Source organism: Spermophilus citellus (assembly GCF_964194105.1).
Source record: "Spermophilus citellus genome assembly, contig: SCAFFOLD_122, whole genome shotgun sequence".
NCBI classification, from domain to species: domain Eukaryota; kingdom Metazoa; phylum Chordata; class Mammalia; order Rodentia; family Sciuridae; genus Spermophilus; species Spermophilus citellus.
In genome coordinates this window covers 867,104-883,809 of record NW_027673113.1, presented here as the reverse complement: position 1 = coordinate 883,809, position 16,706 = coordinate 867,104, and positions in this window count along the sequence as shown.

Genomic DNA, 16,706 nt, shown 5'->3' with positions numbered 1-16,706 from the left:
CTTGAACTTGGGTGGGCTTCCAGGATCTTTACTGTAGTCCAAGTCCTGGCTTCCAGAACAAAGTAGAAAACACTATCATAAATTAAACTTAGGATAGATTTATAACCAAGGTGAAAATGAACAGGAAGCCCTCATGCTTGGAAATGCTCAGACAGGCTCTGACAAGAATTTTTTATTTATTTTTTTATCTTTGATACTGGGAATTGAACCTGAGGATACTTTACCACCGACCTACATCCCCAGCTCATTTTATTTTTTGAGATAGGGGCTCACTAAATTGCTGAGGCTGGCCTTGAACTTGCCATCCTCCGGCCTCCTCCTCCCGCCTGGTCACTGGCAATACAGGTGTGCACCACTCCACCAAGCTAAGAATTGATTTTTGAGTTAAGGAATTGTTTCTGAGATCTTACTATAAACAATGAATATAGCCTGGTGCAGAGGTACACACTGCAACTCCATCAGCTGAGTCAGGAGGATTGAGAGTTCAAAGCCAGTCTCAGCAACTTATTGAGGCACTAAGCAACTCAGCAAGACCCTGTCTCTAAATAAAACATAAAAAGGGCAGGGAATGTGGGGCTGGGGCTGGGGCTCAGCGGTAGAGCAATCGTCTAGCACGTGGGAGGCACTGGGTTAGATCCTCAGCACCACATAAAAATAAATAAATGTTTTTAACTACAACTAAAAAATATATATTTTTAAAAAAGGGGGCAGGGGATGTGGTTCAGTGGTTAAGCACCCCTGGGTTCAATCCCTGCTATCCCAGTCCCCAAATACAAATATATATCTACTTACATATGTTGATAGTTTAGGATTCAAAATATGCATCTGGGAGCTGAGGTTGTAGCTCAGTGGTAAAGTGCTCGCCTTGCACGGGTGAGGCCCTGGGTTCAATCCTCAGCACCATATAAGAATAAATAAATAAAAATAAAGATATGTGTCATCTACTCTCTATCTATCTATCTATCTATCTATCTATCAATCATCTATCTATGCATCTGGGCTGGGTCTGAGTGGCTCAATGGCAGAGTACTTGCCTATCATGTGTGAGGCACTGGATTCAATCCTTGGCACCACATAAAAAAATAATAAAATAAAGTCATGTTGTCCATCAACAACTACAACAAATTTTTTAAAATAAAAAAAATGCATCTGATATTCTGACAGTGAGCACAGGGTAGGTATCGTTTGACTGTTAAAGGGAGAGAAATTTTGAGATAAACTTGGTATCGGTGGAGGTAGTGGCTGCAATAGAACAGGGAGAATGAGCAGTGGGCATTTTGAGACTGGGGTCGGGGAAGGAAGTTTCCATGGGAGGGGTGACTCTGAAAGGGAGTGGGGTTCAAAAGCTCTGGCTACTTCTCAAGCCTTGACTTTCATCTTTCCTTCCCTTTCCACTATCCACAGGAAGTTCAAATTGCTCATATTATTCCACTGACCTCTCTTGTCCAGAGGATAGTGGAGAAATACTCTAAGATTCAGGTTAGCTAAAATTAGTGAAATCTTACCTTTCATTTAAAAAACGAGTGCAATTTTGCATCTTAATGCAAAATGTAGCTCACTCACACATTGGTTTTCAGCATCACCAGACACATACTGAAAACTGTGGTCAGATTTGCAGAAACAATCCAATTTCAAGATTTCACCAACCCTCCCTCTCCTGTCCTGTCTTTTCCAGGGTTTTATTGCCTTCTTCTGTGAGCCCCCGGGGGGAATTTTACTTGCACACCCTAATCTCCATTCCCAAACTTGTGGTGCTCTTGCAGTTTGTCCCTGGGTTCAGACAGATTGTATCTTTCTCTTCTGTTTCTTCACAGAGCCAAAATGGTTTTGCCTTTCCTTAAGTCTATCAAAGTCTAGGAGCTCGATTGGCTCTGAGTTCTGCCTCCCAGGGTCACCCGGGAGCTCAGCCAGCCAGTTTTTCCCTTAGGGTGTCCTATTCTTCCAGTTTCCCAGTAGGGCACCTCCCACATCCCTTAGAGCAGACAGGCCCTGCTGGGGCCAGGAGGGAACCTGGGAGGTGCTTGCTGGAAGGGCCAGCCCCGCCAGGCCCCTGACTTACCCACCCTCCTGCTGAGTTTTCCCCGCCCCGCCAGATCTGTTTTGCGCCTGGAGTTCTCAGGGACTCCATTGTCCTGCTTGGCTGTCACCAAGGTCTCAGCCTTTCCCATATGCTAATAGCAAACTCATTACCAGGGATCAGATCCTGTGGTTTCCACCCCCCAGGGGGGCTCTGGTCCCATTCAGATCCAAGCCCCAATTAACATCTGCCCCAACACACAGTGACCTTTCCGAAAGTGTCACCCGGAACTTGAAGACAAAGCCAGTGAAGGTGGGCGGCATCTGGTGAATCTCAGCTCTGAGGGAGCCAGGACACCTTGTTATCCAGAAAGGAATCATATAAATTACATGCTAATAAACGCAGCTGCTGGACCAAAAGATGTTCCAGGTTTCTCCTTTAGCTCTGGGGACACAGGTGAGGTTTGATCCTCAGCACCACATAAAACTAAACAAACAAAATAAAGGTGTTCTGTCCATCTAAAAATAAATACATAAATAAAAATAAATATATAAATAAAATAAAGGTATTGTGTCCAACTACAACTAAAAAATAGATATTAAAAAATATGCTTCAGGAAAATGGAAATAGCTTTTTTTCCCTCTGAAATTACCCATTCATCTTCTCACTTCATCTGCCCAGTCTTTCTGTTCCTTTGGCTTCTAAAAAGTTTCATATATATATATATATATATATATATATATATATATATATATATATATATATATATATATATATACCTTCAACAGAATTTGTCTGGCTAGACTTGCAATTACATGCTGGAAATCAACTTTCTTATATTTGAATTTTTATTATTTGTAACACCCCCAAAATGACCAGAAGAGGCCTCAAAGATATCTGTATATGCAGGACCTAAAATGCCTATTTCTATTTCTTTTCTTTTTCTCCGACACCCCCATACTGGGGATTCAACCCAGAGGTGCTCTACCACTGAGCTACATCCCCAGCCCATTAGGTTACCCAGGCTGACCTGGAACTTGCAATCTTTCTGCCTCAGCTGGGTTTACAGGCACATGTCACTGTGCCTGGTTTTTAAAAATGTATTGGTATTATTATTGAATATTAACTATACAATTTAATGGGTTTCATTATGAAATTTCAATATGAGAGTATAATGTGCTTTGATTATATCGGTTTTCCTCTACCTCCTTCCCCTTCCCTCAGAATCACCCTACTACTTTCTTTTTCTACTATAGTATAAAGAAAAGTTACACTTGTCTTTCTGAGTCTGGTTTACTAACCTGATGGTGACCCCCAGTTCCATCCATTTTCCTGCAAATGACATGATTTCATTCTTCTTTATTTCTGAATAATATTCCATTGTGTCTATATACCACATTTTCTTTATCTATTCATCCATTGATGGGCATCAATATTAATTCCATAACTTGGCTATTATGAATTGTGCCATGATAAACATGCATATTCAACAATTACTTTTATATGCTGACTTTGGTTCCTTTGGATAGATACCAAGCAATGGTTTATAGTATATGGTAGTTCTGTTTTGATTGATTGATTGATTGATTGATTGATTGATTGTATGGTAGCAGGGATTGAATCCAGAGACCTACTACTGAGCTACATCCCCAGCCCTTTTTATTTTTCATTTGGAGATGGTCTCTCGAATTTCCCAGGCCTTGAACTTGTGATCCACCTCTTCAAACTCCTGAGTAGTTAGGATTCCAGACATGGCCCACTGCACCCTGTTGTTTCTAGTTTTTTGAGGATCCTCTAGACAGTTTGCTAAGTGCCTTCCCTCATTTACATTTCCCCTAACAGCAAATAAGCCCCTTCCCATCTTCAGCAACATTTGTTATTTTCTGCTTTCTTGATAATATCCATTCAGATTGAGATCAGATGGAATTCAATATAGTTTTGTTTTGTTTTTACTACTGGAGATTGAACTCAGGGGCATTTAGCACTGAGCTACATTCCCAGCACAACCTTTTTACTTTTTGAGACAGGGTCTCACTAAATTCCTGAGACTCTTGCTAAGTTTCTGAGGCTGGCCTTGAACTTGCCATCCTCCTGCCTCAGCCTCTGGGATCACTAGATACACAGATGTGCACCACCACACATGGCTTCAATATACTTTTTTTGTATCAGAAATTGAACCAGGGCTGCTCAAACTCCAAGCCACATCCCCAGCCATTTTTATTTTGGAAACACCATCTCACTAAGTTCCTTAGAACCTTGCTAAGTTGTTAAGGCTGGACTTGAACTTGGACTTGCCTTAGCCTCCAGAGTCTCTAGGATTACAGGCATGTGCCACCACACCTGGTTTCTATGTACTTTTGATTTAAAATTCCCTGATGGCTAAAAAATGTGAAGCAATTTTTTTCACATATTTTGATCCATTTTAAGTTGATTTTTGAATAGGGTAAGAGATCCAAGGTTCTAGTTCCAATCTTCCACAAGTGGAAAAGGCTATTGTATGTGTGTGTGTGTGTGTGTGTGTGTGTAATTGAACCAAAGCTTTGTACATGCCAGGCAAGTGCCCTACCACTGGGGCTACATCTGCATCCCAGAAGAGACTATCTTTTTTTTTTTAATTTGTTTTAGATGCTCTTTTTATAGTTTACCTAGTATTTATTTTTAATTGATTTTATTTTTTTAATGTGTGGCAGCAGAATGCATTGTAATTCTTATTATACGTATAGAGCACAATTTTTCATATCTTTTTATGTAAAGTATGTTCACACCAATTCATGTCTTTATACATTTTTTTTTGCATCACAATTATTATTACACATATATACCACAATTTGAGACTATCTTTAAAGTGATTACATCTTTTTTTTTTTGGTACCAGGGATTGAACTCAGGGGTACTCAACCTCTAAGCCACATCCCCAGCCCTATTTTGTATTTTATTTAGAGACAGGGTCTCACTGAGTTGCTTAGCACCTTGCTGTTGCTGAGGCTCGCTTTGAACTCCTGATTCTCCTGCCTCAGCCTCCCCACCACTGGGATTACCGTTGTGCGCCACCATGCCCAGCTAAAGTGACTATTTCTGAATAATATTTTAGAATACTTTATGTTCTGGAATGTTTGGAGAGGAAAAAGTAATTGGTGGAAGAAGGCTGGTTCTGGTGGAATAAAATGAAGAACTAACTTCAGTGGCTTGGAGGGGATTCCACTGGTATCAGAATCCAGAAACCAATCTCAAATGAGGAGGACTGCTGAATGAAGGGTTCGCTTTGCTATGCTGTTTTCAGGTGGCAATAGCTCTTGTCACTAAGCAGGATAATTTCTCTGTATTCTGGAATCTCTTCACATTCCTAGCACCAATAGCCTTATTAACTAGGAGACCAAGAGATGGTGCTGTGGGTTCAAGAGAAAGAGAAGGCAGTGGAACCCTGGCTACCTCCCTGTCAATCAGAGGGCACCAAATAAATACAGGGTGGCCTGGGATTTTCCGAATTTGCTTTCTCTTGGCTTCAGTGGCTCCTGCAAACACAGAATAAATGCTCATTCCAGTAATTAAGTGCATAGAAGAATCATTTTCTCCTCATCCTCAGCAAGGGCTCAGCTCTCTGACATACTTGATAAGAAGCTGCAGGGCTGAGCCCACGTGTGAATTTCTACTTTTGCTGGAAAGGAAATCTAGCAAGGATTGGGAGGGTGATGACTTTCGAATTTTTTTTTTTTTTTTTTGGAAAACTGTGACTGTCATAAGCAATAGCCTGGCATAAGCAACAAAGTGGGGTATGGGCAAATGAGAGAAAAACAGATGAACCAAAGCAAAAAGCAAACAAAAATAATTGGCATAATAAATCATTGTGGAGCTCTTGGAACTGTGTAAATCTGCCTTCATACAATGAGCACATTTTTGTCTCAATTTCTCCAGCTTTTAATAGAAAGCCAGATAGCTTTGACAGTGGGATTACTTCATGTAAACGTTTCTGTGAACAAAATTGCAACCTCGGTCTTCTCACTAATTTCTTTTTGCACCCCATTAAATTGTTTATTTATTTATAGACAAGGTCTCACTGAGTTGCCCAGGCTCAACTTGAACTTGCAGTTCTCCTGCCTCGGCTTCACAAGCTGCTGGGATTACAGATGTGCCCCACATTACTCAGCTTTACTAGTTTTTTTGTCACAATTTCTATCTTTCTCATATGTCACCTGTCATGTTAGAACCAGAGATGCCTTCTTACAAAAAGAAAAGAAAGAGATAACTTTTTTTTTGAGAGAGAGAGAGAGGTTAGAGGATAAAATCATTAGAGATGAAGAGAATTAACTTCAGTTTTGAGGAGGTGATGGTGTCCCATGGGTCCCTTGGGCACCTCATCCTCTGAAAATCTTTTTTTTTTTACTCATCTTTTCCCTTGAGCATATACTAACTGTCCTCCTAATTTTTACCTTCAACCTCTCACCCCAGACCAGTAAGCTTGTCAAAATAAACAGAGTGAGGTGGATCAAGCCACAGGGCAAAACACATTAAATACTGCATTTCAATAACTTAGAGCTTGAGGTGCCTTTATTTTTGCTTTAAATATACTTTCCATCATGTCTGGTCATCACAGACTCTCAGGATGAAGAAATATTTACATCCCTTTAAGGAAGATCTGGGCACCCTGTTTCTCTAGTAGGTGGATTTAAAAAAAAAGAGGAAGAAGCAGGAGGAGGAGGAGAAAGAGGGGGACAGAAGGAAGGAAGGGAGGGAGGAAGGGACAGATGAACTATTGTTTAATTACATGAAACCTAGAAATTCTCTGGATCAAGTAAAATTTTTACAGCTCAAATTGCCTTTATAATGTTATTTTAGAGGGTGGGGGTGTGGCTCAGTGATATAGAACATAAAGTCCTGGGTTCAAAGCCCACCCCTGCCCTTTTTGTGATGGAGTTTTTGTTGGTTTTCAGTTCTGAGGACTAAATCCTGAGCCTCACACACCCCAGACAAGGCTCTTGCCCTGTCTTCCACCCGAGTCCCTGTGAGCAAGTTTTGAAGCAGTTTGAGAGGATATCTAGTTCTCCAGACACGCTCTCGTGGCCTTGCCCAGCCCTTTTTCAGCTCTCTTCCTAGGAACGACCCCTCCTTCCCATGGCAAAGCAGCTCCCTCTTTTTCCCTGTGTGGTGGCAGCAGGGAACATCTGGTAGCCATTGTCTTGGTACATCGGAAGAACCATCGTTAAATGGCCACATGCTTGCACTTCTGCAAAACAGCCCATTGCCTTTGACCTTCCTCAGAAAAACAGGTCTTCCAGGTCTTCATCTTGAGGTTGTTTTTATGGGCTTGGAGCCTTCTCTAAGTTTTCCACACCCTCTTAAACTGCACAGCATTAGACCGGGCTCTGTGGGTCGGTGAGATTCGTCTTCTCAGGGAAGTACCGTGAGCAGGGCAAGTTTTTATCCTCCTGCTGTTACCCAGTGCCTCCAGCTACACAGCGAGCCATCCTTTCTGCGGGGAAACCAGAAAGCTGGTTCCTGTTTGCTTTTTGGACGAGAATCCTCCCTCGGCCACTAAAAGCTCTGTCCTCTTTCTCCCTCAGGGGGCAGGAGCTAGTTCATTTTTGTTTGGATGCTCAGAGGGAGTTTGCCCAGAATATGGAAACAGTCAAGACATTTTTGGAAATCCTGCAGAAGTATTTGTTGTGCTGGAATTTAGGAACGTTTAGGAATGGAAAACTCTGTAGCCATCACTACTTTCAAAAAAGAAAATTGGGGATTCAGATGATCCCAGTCTCCTGTCCCTATTGACTCTTGCAATCAGGGTTCCTTCAGCTTGTGTTTTAGTCGGTTTTTCACTGCTATGACCAACACACTTGATGAGAACAGCTTAAAGAAGGAAAAGTTTATTTTGAGCTCATGGTTTTAGAGGTTCAGTCCATGCTCAGCTGGCTCTGTTGTTCTGGGCCTGAGATGAGGCAGAATATCACGGTGGAAGGGCGTGGTAAGACAGCTGCTCACTCAGCTCTTGGTGGCTGGGAAGCTGAGTGAGAGAGGTTCCAGGGACCAGCATACCAATGGTGACCCACCTTCTCCAGCCACACTCCACCTGTCTACAGTTACCATCCAGTGTCCCATTCAAATTATTAATCCATCAAATGGATTAATTCCCTGATGAGGATTGATCCAGTCTCATAAACCAGTTTTTTCACCTCTGAACATTCCTGCATTGTTTAACACATGAGATCTTTGAGGGACATTTTTTTAGATCCAAACTGTAACAGCTTGACCCAATCAGCACTCTTTTTTTTTTTTGTACTAGGGATTGAACCCAGAGGCAGGGTCTCACTGAGTTGCAAAGGCTGGCCTTGAACTTGTGATCCTCCTGCCTCAAACTCCCAAGTTGCTAGGAATACAGGGATGCACCACTGCTCCTGGCCTTATCCAACTTTTCTTTCAGAAAAATTTCAAATCAACAGAAAAGTTGAGCATAATGTTCAGCAACTAACATTTTGCTTCAAATGTTTAATCACTCTTTCTTTGCATATACTTATACCCGTGTGCACCTGCATGCATGCACACAAACACACACACACACACACACACACACACACACACACACACACACACGCCACAAACCACTTTACTTTTTTGAGGTGGAAATACTTGAAAATAAATTGCTGTCACCATGACAATTTATTTCTGGGTATGTCAGCCAACATCCCCTCAGAATAAGTCTATCTTCTACATAAATATTCTGTGAATATTACTCCTAAAAATGAATATTAATTTCATAGCATTATCTAATCTACAATCCATATTCAAATTTCCCCAGATGCCCCAAAAATGTCTTTTTGTAGCTATTCTATTTTCTGATCCAAGAACAAATCTAGGTTCTTCAAATTGCTGTCTTTAATCTCTGGAGTCTCTTCCAATCAAGAATCATCCTCCAAACTTCTATTCTCTTTCAAGGCACTTTTTTTTCAAGGATCCAGGCCAATTGGTCTTGTAGATGGTCCCATATTCTAAAATGGTCTGATTGTTTCCTTATGATCACATTCAAGTTGAGCAGTTTTGCCAAGAACGATATGCAGTGGTATTCACATATACGTTTTACTTCACTGCATCGGGAGGTTCAGAATAGTGCTGCTGGGTTTGATGACTTTTTAAGACAGTGTCCACCAAATGTCTCCAAGGTTAAGATAGGTTTTCCTTCTGTAAGTGCTAAGTAACATGTGAGTGGTCTCTGAGTCTGTGAATAACTAGCTCTCCAGGAGTCTCTCACTTGAGGGTAGTCTTCTCCATTGTTTTTGTTTGTTTGTTTGTTTGTTTGCCTGGATCAATACAGAGGGCTGCAAAATGTCAATCTTCTGATTTTATTGCTACTTGGAATCATTAGCTGAGATTATGGAATAGTTTTTCCTCTTTTCTTTCCTCCTATCCCTTTCATCCCTCCCTTCCCTCTCTTCTCCTTTCTCCTCCTCCTTCTCCCTCTCTCTCTAATTAGTGCTCTTGACTGACAGAACTCACAAGATTTCCCTGAATTAGTGCTGGTTTATTTATTTTTTTTTTGGGGGGGAAACCCCTGCTTCGTCTATGGCTGGGGATGTTAGACTAATATAGAGTAGGTAGTAATGAAGTTTTCTCCACTTTGTTGTTATGGTTTACATATGAGGTGTCCCCCAAAAGTTCATGTGTGAAATAATGCAATGATGTTCAGAGGTGAAATGATTAGATTATGACAAGTGTAACCTAATTAGTGGATTAACCCACATCTACTGATATGGATTAACTGGGCAGTAACTGTAGGCAGGTAGGGTATGGCTGGAAGAAGCAGGTAATTGACTTTGGGGTTTATTTCAGTCAACTTTTCATCCATGTGAGCAAAAGACCTAGAAGAACAGCATAGAAGAAGACAGGTTTACTTGGGAATCATGACTTTAGAGGTCTCAGTCCACAGATGGCCGATGCCATTCCTTTGGGCCCAAGGTAAGGCAGAACAACATGATGGAATGGTGTGGAAGAGGAAAGAAATCTCAGGACATGGAAATCAAAAAGCAGAAAGAGAGAGTGCCGCACATCTGGGTTAAAATATAAATCCCATAGGCATGTCCTAGTGACCTCTAGCCATCCTACCTGCCCACAGTTAGCACCCAATTAATCTGTCAATAAATTAATGCACTGATTAGGTTAAGGTTCTCACAATCCAATCATTTCACCTCTAAACTTACCTTTAGTTTATAAATATTATTTTTATTATTAATACCTACTTGTTACAAAGGTGTAACGATACATAAATGAGAAGCACAAGTCCAATCTAGTCTCTATTTTGACATTAACTTGAGATACAATGAGAGAATATCACCTCTAAATGTTCTTGTATTGTGTCATACATGAGCTTTTGGGGGACACCTCATATCTAAACCATAACAAGGTTTATATTTTGTCCCTGGTGAGCAGAGCTCTCTCTGCTTCCTGGATGCCCTGCTCTGAGCTGGCCTCTACCATGCCTTTCTACCAGAATATTCTGACTCCTCTTGGGCTCAGACCTATTCAGTCAGCTGACCACAAGCTGAACTTCTGAAACCATAAGCCAAAATAAACTTTTCCTCCTCTACATCATTCTTGTCAGGGCTTTTGGTCACAGCAATGCAAAGTTGACTGAAACAATTGTGTTTCTTCTAATAAACTCACAGGGATTAAGATCCTACTTCAAATTGAATTTGGCTTTTTCCCCTCTAATTATTTCCTTCTTCTTAACTCTTATAACAGGTGACAAAATGTAAAAATGATGTCTGATGGATGGAAAGAACAATGCTATAGTCATGAGTGGGCTATGCATTAGCATAGACCAACCACATTTGTGTCTTTCCACGTTGTCAGAACTTACTGAATAACAACAAGTTCAAAGGCTACATACTTCACTTTCATCAGTTGCAATTCACTGAATATTCATGGATCACTTGATAGTCTTAGGCTGAGCAATTATTTTATTCCATCCAAATCTTGATTTATAATATATATATATATATATATATATATATATATATATATATATATAACACTCAAGTCACACATAACACTTCACACAAATTATACACACACACACACATATGCACACATATGTATGTATGTATGTATGTATCTATCTAATCTAAGGCAGGTTAAGGCAGCTACTGGGTTACAAGATGCTGTGCCAAGAGCAAATCAAATTCAAGTCACTGTAGGGGTCAGAAAAGGGTTTTGAGGAACCAATCCTGGAGGTCTGGAGAGGTGACAGTTTCACAGTGTCAGCTAAGAATAGGCTGTGTGTTATTGTCACGGGCAGGAAAACCTGCACTGAGCTGAAGCTTGCATTGTGTCATACATGAGCTTTTGGGGGACACCTCATATCTAAACCACAACAAGGTTTAGAACTGAGGTTTGTCACTGTGGCAGTGTTTCTGGCTAAGGCTCATAATGAGCGCATGCTCCCTCTCTGGCCTTGTACTCTTTCTTCCATCTGAAGTAGACCACTTTTGTTAATATCCTGTTTCCTTTTTATCTTTGCTTAGTTATCAACTTCACAATGAGACCTGTTCTGACAGCTTTTTTTTTTTAAATACAAAAAGAGTAAAGGTGGGATCCTGTGCTACTTTCAGTGTTTTGAAAGTGGTGGAAGTAGATTGGATTGGCTGTGCTAGTTTCTCACGGGACATCTGTCTCCTTTTTCTGGGCCCCACTGGTTCAGGAAAGGTCGGCGCCATCCAGTGTATGATGAAAGGCACTGTAGGAAGAACGGGGGCAGGGGCCTGGGATTGGCACAGTGGTAGAGCACTTGAGGCCCAGGGTTTGATCCCGGTGCTGCAAAAACAAATGAAGGGGGGCTGGGGATGTGGCTCAAGCGGTAGCGCGCTCGCCTGGCATGCGTGCGGCTGGGGTTCGATCCTCAGCACCACATACAAACAAAGATGTTGTGTCCCCCGAAAACTAAAAAAATAAATATTAAAATTCTCTCTCTCTCTCCTCTCTCTCTCTCTCTCTCTCTCTTAAAAAAAAGTGAAGGAAAACTTGAAAGCTGAAAGCCAGGTAGTGCCCTGCAGGCACTGCCAAAACACTTCTGGGTGACTGAGGGTAGGTTGTGCTTGCCCCACGGCTCCCTAAACTGTAAGAGAGATGGCCAGTGTGCATGGCAGAGTCAGTTGCTCCTCAGAGAGGGGGGGACTTGGTGAAATACGGGGGGTGACAGCACGTGGTCGGCCACCAGTCCTCTCCTGGTGAGAATACATGTTCCTGATCTTGTAGAATTACCTGACCTATCAACCCAGAAGGCCCTCGAACCTGTAAGACAGTAAGAACTCCTAAACTCCATGAAGAACCATCTCATGTCCGACTAATACGAAGGGTTAACTTTTTCCTTGGGAAGTAGGGGACTGGGGATTGAACCCAGGGGACGCTACCATTGAGCCCTTTTAATTTTTATTTAATTTAATTAATATTTTGTTTTGGTTCCAAGAATGGAACCCGGGGGTGCTTAACCACTGAGCCACATCCCCAAGCCCTTTTTATATTTTATTTGGAGACAGGGTCTCGCTGAATTGCTTAGGGCCTCACTACTTTGCCAAGGCTGGCTTTGAACTTGTGATCCTCCTGCCCCCATCCTCCTCAGCTGCTGGGATTACACTGTCATACCCAGCTTGACCGCTCTATTTAAATGGGCTTCTTTCCATGCCACCTGACTCCTCATCACTTTATACTCAGTTCTGCTTTATAAAATACTATAGAGTATCCATCTTTTAGGTCAATAGTTTATCATCTCTTTTTTTCCAGAAGAATGTAACCTAGCAAAGAAGAGTTTTATCCATTTTGTTTGTTGATATATCCCAGGCAACTAGAACAATAATCTCTGTACAGATTACATATTGCATAGATGAATAAATGAAATTAGCCTCTTTTTGTTCATTTTGGTTTGAGAAGTTTTGATCAATTTTCAAGAGAGAGAGATGTTTAGGGAATACTTGGTAATTTGAATGAAAACCAATTTCTTGTAAGCCAAGTCATACTTCTCCCCCCAGGAAAAGTCTTTTAAATTTAATTTATATTTTTATTAAATTTATGCCTATGCACAGTTTTAAAAGTTAAATAGTTTTATTTGCTTAAAATAAAACCCCACATTCCCCTGCCCCACTCCTTCACAATCTTGATTTTCAATTTTTGGATAAAAAATGCTTTCACTTAAATAGTTTAGCTATTGTTCCTAGCCCTTATTTCCATATTTCTTATACATCTATATATTCTTATACTACTGCTTTAAATTTAATATTTTAAAATATTCCCTTGTGGCTTCTTTATTTGGAAGATGAGAATTTATTGCCCTTAATCTTTCCTCTCCTCAATATTTCTTCTCCCACCCTGCCCTCCTTATTGCTGTAAATATGCCATAGGGTTTGGTTAAATCAATATTTGGAAGCACAGATGAACCATGACAGCTTTTTATTTTTCTTGGAAGTAATAAATGGCTCATTTTTTCATTTGCTTAGTGGTCTTTGTATCGTTAATCTATTCTCAAACTTTCTGCCAAAAACATGAATCTCCTTTCAGTAATTTTGAACACCTCTCAATTCTTCTCTCTCTTTTTTCTTCTCCTTCTTCTCCTTCTTCTCCTTCTCCGTCTCCTTCTCCTTCTCCTTCTTCTTCTTCTTCCTCTCCTCCTCCTCCTCTTCCCCTTTCCTGTTCCCCTACCCCTGCTTCTTGTTCTTCACGCATCCCTTCTGAAGCTCCTCTCCCAACTTTTTGGGCTGGTTGCTCTCAAGGCTTGTTGTAAAGTTGCCTTGGATTTCCCTTTGCCTTTGTCTGAAATTGCCCTTGTTTCTGTTGTGGTTCATTTTGTTTCCTGGATCCCTTCTCATTTTCTTGGTTAACTCACTCATTTTGATGGGGTTCATATTCCAGTGGATTCCTGAGAATGATGGTGGAAGAAGAAATATCTCAAGATTTTTTTTAATGTATGAAAGTGTCTCTATTTTTTCCTCATGCATGATTGACATTTTTGCAGGGTATAAAATTCCAAGTTGGAAATTACTGTATTTCAGAATGTTGAAGGAACCACTCCATTTACTGTTAGTTTTCAGTGTTATTTTTATGAAACTTGATATAATTTTGAATCTCTCTTTTTAAAAAAAATATTTATTTTTTAGCTATAGTTGGACACAATACCTTTATTTTATTCACTTATTTTTATGTGGTGCTGAGGATTGAACCCAAGGCCTTGCACATGCTAGGTGAACAATCTACTGCTGAGCCACAACCCCAGCCCTGATTTTGAATCTCTCTTTGTTTTTTTTTTGTTTTTTTTTTTTTTTGTGTGTGTGTGTGAGTATGTGTGTGTTGCTGGGGATTAAACCTAGACTTTGTGCATTCGAGGCAAACACTCTACCAACTGAGCTATATCCCCAGCCCTTGAATCTCTCTTTTCTCTTTTATATGAGATGTGTGTGTGTGTGTGTGTGTGTGTGTGTGTGTATGTGTGTTGTATTCCTCTTTCTAGATGCTTTTAGCATCTTATTTTTATACTCACTATTCTGAAATTCCACAATGATTTGTGTTGGTGTAATTAAAAAAAAAATTTTGGTCTAGTGACTCAGTGGGTTCTTTTAATCCACAAACTCATATCTTTCAGTTCTGGGAATTTCCTTTAAATACCCCACGAACCACCACCAATTTGTTTTTGTTTTTTTGGTGTGTGTGTGTGTGTGTTTTCAGTAACAGGAATTGGAGATTGAACCCAGGGCATCACACATGCTAGTTCTACCACTGAGCTTTATCCCCAACCCAAATTAATTTTTAAATAATTTCTACCTCCACTTTTTAAGTTCTTTATCTCTGGACCTCCTATTATGAAGATATTGGACCTTCTCAACTGATTTAAGCTTTTCCTCTTCTTTTTCCTCTTTTCCACTTCATTTTCGCATTCTTTTTTTTGGGGGGGGGAGGCAATTTCCGCAGCCCCAGACTCTCTTCCAACCCTTCTATTGAATTTTTCTATTGAATTTTTCTATTTTGCTACAGTAGTTTTAATTTTCAAGAGCCTTTTCTTTTTCTTTTTACTCTTTCTCTTTTGGTGCTGGGGATTAAATCCAGGAGTGCTCTACCTCTGCTCTACATCCCTATCCCTTTTCACTTTTTATTTTGAGACAGAATCTCTCTAAATTGCTTAGGCCCTTGCTAAATTGCTGAGGCTGGCCTCAAAGTTGTGATCCCCCTGCCTCTGCTTCCTGAGTTGCAGGGATTATAGGTGTGAGCCACTGTGTCCAGTATTTTCCTTGTTAACATTTGAAAATTTCATTTCCTATAACCTCATTTTTTGTGAAAGCTCTCTCTTCTCTGTGTCTTTGTGAACTCAATGATTTGGGGAGGAGTTTTTTTTCTTTTTCCTGCACTATTTTTCCCCACTGAAGCTTCTTTATTTGCTTAGTTGGACCCTGTCCCCTAACCCTTTTTAATTTAATTTTTTTAATGACTGAAACAATAAATACTCTGGAAGAACCACTTGTTCTTGCCTGTCTTGTATTTCATTTTGAACATGACTTTGGCCTACCATTAGGCTTTGCATCTAAGAGCAGGGTCTCTGGGGATATGACTCAGTTGGTAGAACACTTGCCTAGCATGCATGGGTGCTGGGTTCAGTCTCTGGCACCACAAAAAGAGCAGTGAATGTGTAGAACTACCGTCACTTCATGTTCACAAGATGTTCTATGTTCTATGGATGTCCCCATAGAACATCTTGCGAACATGAGGTGACGGCAGTTCTACACATTCACAAAAGACTTGATATTTAACCTCTTGGCAGTTTTCTTCTTGCCCATGCAGGGATATTGATCAATTCTGGTCACCAAAACATGGCTGCAGAGGTGGTCTGAGATGCTGTCATCAATGTTCTTCCCAATGACAGCTTTGCATCCAGAGTAGTATCTGGCCAAGACTTTTTCAGCTTTCATGAACTTGTACATTTTGATGATAACCACCAGGATCAACCGCAGACAGAAAGACTTGTCCTTTTTATACTAGGTAACTTCCTCTCATTCTTGGCCACTGTCTAGTTAGTGAGGCCCCAAGAAGACTGGAGTAAAGCCAGAAACTCTGTGTGATAGAAGGGACTTTTTAATCTTCAATAATATGTGTGTGTGTGTGTGTGTGTGTGTGTGTGTGTGTGTGTGTGTATGTGTTTTCTGGGGATCCATCCCAGAGGTGCTCTATTACTGAACTATATCTGTAGCAATTTTTGTTGTTATTGTTTTAAGACAGGGTCTTGCTAAGTTGCCCAGGCTGGTCTTGTAGTTGCAATCCTCTTGCCTCATTTTCCTGCGTGGCTGGAATTACAGGCATCTGCCACGGCATCTGACTACAATAAACTCTTTTTATCCTGCAAATTCTAAGCCCTTGGTTTATTTGTTTATATGCCTAGATTATTAAGAATGGAGGAGAGTCAGTAAATAATATCCCTTTATTCCACTTCTGATCTTGGAATCAATTGAGGTATACAAAGATCAAAATAAGAATTTTATTTCTGATAATACTGACTGGAGAATGTGGCTCTAGGTATTTCCCTAATGAGACCAGTTCACGGCCCTATTAACACAGATATAAATTTCAGGTCTTCTCTGCACATGTAATGCATGCCTATAAACCTAACCACACAGGGGAGAGCAAACTAATCTATTTTCTTGGCAAAAGGCAAGCTTCAACCCCTCCCACC